We start from the raw sequence: 8,218 nt of genomic DNA on the forward strand, positions 1-8,218 counted from the left end.
AGTCTCAGTTTAAACACCGTTTCTGAGAGTGGTAACACCTGGAGGGTGATATAACATGCAGTGGTCTCTTCGCCCCAGTCAGGGTGAGGACCCCTGCTGTCTTGTTTACCCCTTTACTTCCAACACTAGTACAGGATTTGGCTCCAGGTAGGCGCTACGATTTTTTTTTTTTTTAATGAATGAACAATTTAATTAAATGTAAGACTTTGAGTGCCGGATCCAGCGTCAAGTCACCAGCATGATTTAGACCACGCTGAAAATAGGAGCTGTAATATTTTAAGGAAGATTAAGAGGAGGACCTTTAGGAATAGAATGTTTGCTTTAGCATTCCCCCTGCCACACTACCACTACCAGCGCGCGCGCGTTCACACACACACACACACATCTTATTGAAGTATGGAAGCCTTGTAGTTAGATGTATAATTAGTGTGTGTAGATTAATAACTGTCTTGCCTCCTCCCCCACTCTCTTCACTCCTGGTCATTTTTTTTATCTTGGGAGGTGAAATGAGCAGGAGGTAAAATTGGATTCCATTCATTTACACATTAAGCAACATTTCCTGAGCCCTGAGCTCTAGCACCATTCCAGTCAAGGCACAACTCCAGGAGGCACCATTTATATTGTATTTTTTGTGTGAATTGTTCCTCTTGCGTTAAGTATAACATGAGTAGTGTCCCCTAGAGTTGAATATAGGTTGTTGCTGATTGGGAAGCTGAAATAAACAAAACAATCTCAGCCCCTCCAGGAGCTGATCAGAAACAGCCAGATGCTAATACTACTTTGCATCTGCTAGATCAGTCCTTTTATAATACATTATTTCATTTTGTCCTTACTATAATTCTGGGATGAATGTTTGAGGAAATATAAGATTAAAGAGAATGAGGTCCTTACAAAGCAGGATTCTCCCTTTGAGAGAACTCCAAGTTAGCTATAAGGCTCTTTAAAAATATTTATTTATGTATTTATGTATGTATTTATTTATTTTTAGAGAGACGGGAAGAGAGGGAGGGAAATGTCGATGTGTGAGAGATAGACCAATCAGTTGCTTCTTACATGCCCTCAGCTGGGAACCTGGCCCAAAACCCAGGTGTGTGCCTAGACTGGGAATCAAACCAGTGACCTTTTAGTTTGCAGGCCAGTGCTCAATCCACTGAGCCACACCAGCCAGAGATATAAAGCTCTTTTAAAACACATTCAAGTTTCCAGTTTTGGAGACCTCATTCTATATTATATAAAATATGTTAATATGATGTGGCAACACCCCACATTAAATAAAACTTATAGCCCCAGCCAGGTAGTTCAATTGATTGGAGCATCATCCCAATAGGCCAAGATTGCAGGTTTGACTCCTGGTCAGGGCACATACAAGAAACTACCAATGGGTGCATGAATGGGTGGAACAGCAAGTCAATGTTTCTCTCTCTCTCCTATCTAAAAGTCAGTGAATGAAAATAAATAAATAAATAAAGTTGAGTTGCGGTTAATAGTTGATATATTGTTGCCCTTGCCAGATGGCTTAGCTGGTTGGAGCTGTTGTCCCATACACCTAGAGGTTGCAGGTTTGACCCTCAGTCGGGGAGCATCTGAGAGGTAAGCAATGGATGTTTCTCTCTCACATCAATGTTTCTCTCTCTCCCACCCTCACCCCATCTTTTTCTCTCTCTCCCTTCCTCTCTCTCTCAAATCAATAAATATATCCTTGGGTGAGGCATAAAAAAAGAACAGTTGACATATTGCTATATTTTACACACATTTAATAAAATATTAATTAATACTTATATTTGTCTTATATTTTGGAGCTAACATTCAAAATTAGTTCAGGTCTCAAACATTTCATAGGTCCTTGAAAATTCATGCCTAGATGCATGAGGGAGAAAACAATCCAAGGGTCAGGTGGAGGGAGACAGTGGAGGTTTCTCTCACATTGTCCTGGTGGGAAATGGGATGTTGTTTCTCTAGAACATCTCCTGAGGGTTTTCCCTCTCAGCACATTGTCTCTAGACAATTACGGGGCCTCTCCCTCTCCTGACTTTTCAGTCCAGGACCACCCACCTCTTCTCCACTGAGCACCCCCTTAGCTTAATCTGCTTCCTAACTTTTATTCAGTCTCCTGTTTGAGTCACAGCCTGCAAAGTCATCGATGCATTCCTTCAACTCAGGCTTCTTGAGCCCTACTGGGTGTGAGCCATTGCACTAGAAAAAAGAAAGATGAATTGGAAATGGCACTCAATAGAGAGAGGAATAAGACAGAACAAATGGTTCAGTGTGTTGAAGGCTCATAGGCAAACTGACTATATTCTTAGAACAAAAATTGGGGGACAGTCTATGATGAGGGTTCTTTATTCATCAAATACTTATTGAAGTTTGCCAAGTGTGAGGCTCTGGAGACAGAGATGAATAAGGCACAAGCCTTCTCATCATCAGAGAAGGTAGACAGGCCATAAACAAGTACCAAACAAAACACTAAGATAATTTCACTGCTAATGTGAGAGCACATTGGTATGATCACTATGTAGGATAATTTAGCACTATCAAACTATAAATTATACATACCCCTTAATATAGCAATTTGCACGAACCCTCTAACCAGCAATTTCTCTTTTAGGTGTACCTTACACAAGTGCAAAATGGTGTAAGTACAAAGCTATTTATGGCAACATTGTTATTTGCAATAGAAAAAGAAAAGCAAACAACCAAACGTACATTGATAGGGAATGAATTACATTAATTGAGAAAGATCCATACAATTACAATGCAACGCTGAACATAAATTAGTAAGAATGGGACAGATTTGTATGTACTAACATGGAAAAACCTTCATATTCTTGGTTAGTATGAAAAGTGAGATGTAGAGCCCTGGCTGGTGTGGCTCAGTGGACTGAGCACTGGCCTGCAGATGGAAGGGTTGTCGGTTTGATTCCCAGTTGGGCCACATGTCAGGTTCCCCCCACTGGGGGCATGCAGGAGGCAACCGATCCATGTTTCTCTCCCACTCTTTCTCCCCCCTTCCCCCTCTAAATAAATAATCTTTTTTTTTTTTAAGTGAGATGTAGAACATTGTGTGTGTGTGTGTGTGTATACATGTTACTTAATGTGAAGGAAAATAAGAGTGTATATTATGTTTGCTATTTTAGAGACTATATCTAGACAGTTACATAAGAAAGTAGAAATAGTTGTTGACTCTGGGGAGAAGTGAGGGACACTTTTTATTCTTATACATTTTAAATGTTGTACCATCTGTACGTATCATCAATTAAAAACAAAGAGAAATGTTAAAAGAACAATTGTTGAGTTATATAATTGGATAATGTATGATAACAGTGAGGTAGAGTAAGGGAATGGGGAGGGAAGGAGAGGCTATCTTGGGTGGTCAGAGAAAGTGTTTTTTGAGAAAGTAACATTTGAGCTGAAACTTGCCTGACCAGAAGGAACCTGCTCTGCTAACACCTTGGGCCCATTGTTCTAGGTTAAGCGTGCAAAGGCCCTAAGGCAGGAACCACCTTAACATCTTTGAAAAACAAAAATAGAAGGGTGAAAGGTTTAAGCAAAGGGAAGCCATTGAGAGGTGTTTTAGTACTGGAGTTAATTAAATGATCTGATTTTTATTTAAAACATTTACTTTAGCTATTGTAGGGAAGAAGGTGTGTGTGTGTGTGTGTGTGTGTGTGTGTGTGTGTGTGTGTGTGTGTGTATGTACTGAAAGGGGACAAGAGCAGCACTGGGAGTTCAAAGGCTAGTTCTTCCACCCAAGGACAACAGATTGCAGCTTAGATTAGCTGGTGTTGGTGGCGGGAAAAGTATAGCTGTAGTGGAAGAGGAATGGATAGATCTTACAGAAAGACTGGCTGCAGAGGGCAAGGAAAAAGAGAATCAACAATGTAAGTTCAGTGAATAACATCATTTGAAACTAGAATTGTCCCCCCCAGATCAGGTCTTCATGATTGCCCTAGTTTTATGCTTCTGGAAGCTTACTAGTGTTGAGGCTAGGGAAACTTTCCCCTTACCCTTTCAGTTCTCCTGGCTGGTCAAATAATTCAAAAGACTTAGAGCAGATTAACAAGAGAAAACCAAATTTTAATATGTGCTTACGGGGAATTCACATAAGCATGGAAATTCCAAAGGCAATGGGCAAAATGAGGTATATATGTCATTTTGGACTAAGGAAGAGGAGGTAGGTAATTCATAGATAGACAAAAAAGAGCAAACACTTGGTAACCAAATTTTGAAGGGCCACCTAGAAACCATGGGACACAGAGGGTAACCTAGCAAACAGATTTTTTAAATTTTTTATTTATTTATTTTAGAGAGAAGGAGGGAAACATGGATTGGCTGCCTCTTGCCCACTCCTAACCCTGGGACCTGGCCTGTAACCCAGGGATGTGCCCTGACCTGGAATCGAACAGAATCAAACTGGCAACCTTTTGGTTTGCAGGATGATGCCCAACCCACTGAGCCGCACCAGTCAGGGCTAGCAAACAGATTTTTGCTTGAATCCTCCCTTTCTGCCACACTTAATTCATATATGCTAAGTTGATTATGCTAGGGCTCCCTTCCTGAAGCAAGATTTTCTATCTGAATCTTAGGCAACTAAGGGGGAGGTTAAAAAAAAAAAAAGCAAAAAACAACAACAAAAACCCTTCCTGAGTTTGTTGGGCTTTAACTGTTTTCAGCTCAAAATAATCTGCATGTCAGCGTGGCACATTATGGGGAAACTTGCTCCTGACCCCCATGCTAGTCTTCTCTTCCTCAGACCAAAAGCCAGAGGCAAGCAAGTCCTCATTCACAATCCCGGTGGTCTGTATCTTCAGAAGAAGGGAATGAATGAGTTTGGTGTCCTGAAGGGCTGAATAGGGCAGGAAGAAGCAATACTTATGAAACAAGGAATTTCAAATTTGGCAGAGCCATGGTTCAACAGGGCTGGTAAGGGGTAAGCGTAAGTTTTCAAGGGGTCACTTCCCCCCACTCCAAATCATAAAACACTGTGACCAGGAACCATTTAATCTAGCTCTCTCATATTTCAGACCACAAAAGTGAAGCCTTATATAAGGCCACACAGTCCAGTGACTTTTAGGAAAGAACCCCAGCACATGGTAAGTGACAGCAGAAACAACACACTGACAGCACAGGACATAGGGACACAAACCCTGACAGTCTTGTATGCACAGGCCAGGATGGAAGCCACATGGACTTTGTGTACATGCATTAACATCAGGTGAGGCTGAGAGTACAAGTGTGGTTTTTGTCTTGGCAAAGTAGCCTCGGGGGTGGGGAGGGCCTGAAGGAGGCGATCAGCATGCCCAGCCTCATCTTGTTTGGCATGCTCCTTTGTTCAACTCTGCTAAACTCGGAACTGGGGCTAACCCTGGGCTCCGGGAGCAGCCTACTAGCAGTTAGATTGCAAGTATTCTTAAAAGGCCACCTTTAGGAAATACAAATTTTCTTATCTAAATCATCCGAATTGCTCTCCTGTGGCCCCTGGGAGGACTGGCGCCTCCTCTCTGAGGACTCCTTCCAAGTAACTGCTTCATATAGACACTTGCCCAGCAACCCAAGCCCCAGACTTGAGGCCCTGTGGGGTAGGCCCCAATTTGTGGCCTGAACCTCGGACTGTGGACTGTCTCCCTTCTTTGTTTTCAGTCCTCTAACCCAAGCTGGCTGGTGAGGTAGGCAGAGGGAGGAGACTCTGGTGCCAACCCGCGCATCGGAACGCTCGCACACACAGACACACAGACACACACACACACACACACACACACACGCACACAGCCTCCTGTGTCCCCTAGTCTCAGTGCCTGGTCAATGATTGTTCGGCATTTCACAGGCGGCTGGTTTCAGACCCCACTCTGTTGACCCTTCGAGGTCACCTTCCCTAAGTCAGAGCCCCTTCCGGCCTCTGCAGTGCCTGCCAGTGGTCACCTCCACTGCCCACAGGCCAGGCACCTGTCACCCAAAGACCTTTTCTGCAGGGCCCAGGCAGCTGTCCTCTGCCCCTTGGCTGGCTCCCTTCTGTCCTGCAGCCACCCCTCTCCTTTGTAGCTGTCTTCCTCCCCGGGGGCCTCACTGGACCCTGCTGGCAATCCTCAGGCTCCTCCCGCAACCATGTTGGTCCGCCAGCCGCCTTCCTCCCCCCAATACCCACTCCCTCCAGCCTTTGTCCCTCAGACATCCTCTTTCCTTGGCTCTCCTGCCAGGCCCTGCTGGAGGGGCAGTGGAGGGGAGAAGCGAATCAGCAGTACCCATCCCGGCCCCCCTTACTCTCCTCTTGTCAAACACCAGACAAGGTCTTTCCCCCTTCCTTCCCAGCTCTGAATGGGCTCATTCTCTTGGGAGCCTCGGCCCTTCTCGAGCCTCCTCCCCGGGCATGAGTTCTGACCTCTGCTCCTCCCCCATCCCACTCCGGCCCACTGGCTCCGCCCCCTCTTGGCAGCCCACTGGGACTGACCATTGTCTCCCTTTCGGGTTTCCTTCTGGGATCTGGGATGCAGAGAGGAGGGTGGGCCTGGCTTGGCAAGGCCGGAGAGGGTGGGTGGGACAAGTAGTTAGTTACCCAGATTTCTTGGAGGATCCTCCTCTGGCTCCCCTGCAGGACCCTGGGGTGAAGGTGGGTCCATGGAGCAGATTGGATGAAACCAAAGCCTCATGCCTCAGTTCCTATCACCTAGGACCTCAGGTTTCCTCTTCTGCAAACTGGAGACAGATAACACCTACGTCCTTTGGAGCCCTAGGACTCAGTGAGATGAGGAAAGTGGCTCCAGGACAGAGAGTGGCACAGAGTAGGGAGTACAGCTTTCCTGGCTGGATCAGCTCTCCTAACTCAGTGCCAGGGGAGGGTGGGCCTGGGGGAGAAGCAACATCTCTAACCCTGACCCTAATACCCTGATGGTCTTTTGAAGGCTGAATGCACACACATTCAGGTGCAAGCCCTCCAGCATGTGACCAGCAAGTGACTCTTGGAGCCTGGCCACCGTCTCCTCACCCCAAAGAGCTGAAAGGTCTTGGGCTGTGTGATGGGGTGAGAGTGAGGGGGGTGATTGTGTTGGCTGTTCAACTTTTTCCTCATTAGCCCTGAGAGGGTCCTGAGCAAATTGGTTAACTCATCTGAGCCTCTGTTTCTTTGACCCTCATCCTCTGTCTAGAGAAAATAGGGGTGTTAATGCCCATCCTGAAGGGCAGCCGTGTCCCCATACACAGCAGTATTCTTGAACAGTTGTGACTATCATCCCAGGAATAACTCCATTGGACCTCATCACTGGAACACACATACCATACCATTACCCATACTTACCCTTACAATACATTATGTTCATGAATCTTTCCTATTCCATTCTATTTCTTAAACAAAAAATTTGTCTTATCTAAATTGGATTCATGACTGATGTTCTAACAGATGACCTGCAGTTTGAACATCACTGGTTAGAGCTGGAGCATATGTCAAATTTTGTACTCATAACTTAGTATTCCTTTTTCTAAAGAAAGTCTTCCAAATATCATAAGCTCCAGGTCCCACAAAACCTCCATTTGCCACAGTATAAACAGACCTGAGACCATTTACTGTGTGCTAAGTACTGTGCTGCGTGTTTCAGTAGCATTATTTCCTTTAAACCCTAGCACAGAATGCCAGACGCTATTATACAAGTGAGCAAACAGGTCAAGAAACTCAGTTATTTACTCAAGGTCACCCAGCTGACATGTGGTTGGAGTGAAGATTTGAACCAGGTCTTTCTCATCCCAGAGTACCCTATTCTCAACCTCTCCTCCCCCCTCCACTGTGAAAGTGCCTGCCTGTATGGAAGCAGCTTAAGAAATGCTGCTGTCCATTCTTTATCTTTTCTTTCTTTCTTTTTTTTTTTTTTTTTTTGAGAGAGAGAGAGAGAGGAAAGAAACATCGACGTGAGAGAAACATTGATCCGATCAGTTGATTGGTTGCCTCCTGTAGGCACCCAGACCAAGGATCTGTGTCCTGACTGGGGATCAAACCTTCAGCCTTTTGGTGTACTGGACGACATGCTCCAACCAACCGGTGTCCATTCTTCAGTCCCCAGTAGGTAGGTGCCTCTGATCCCCTCTTGAGCAGCACAAGTATGCTCTTGGCCGAGGCATTCCAACCAGAGTGGCCAGATTTAGCAAATAAAAACAAGGATGCCCAGTTAAACTTGAATTTCAGATAAACAAGGAATAATTTGTTAGTGTAAGTTGTATATCCCATGAAATACTTTCA

This window comes from Furipterus horrens, unplaced genomic scaffold (assembly GCF_987537825.1).
Source record: "Furipterus horrens unplaced genomic scaffold, mFurHor1.1.pri manual_scaffold_11, whole genome shotgun sequence".
Taxonomy (NCBI): domain Eukaryota; kingdom Metazoa; phylum Chordata; class Mammalia; order Chiroptera; family Furipteridae; genus Furipterus; species Furipterus horrens.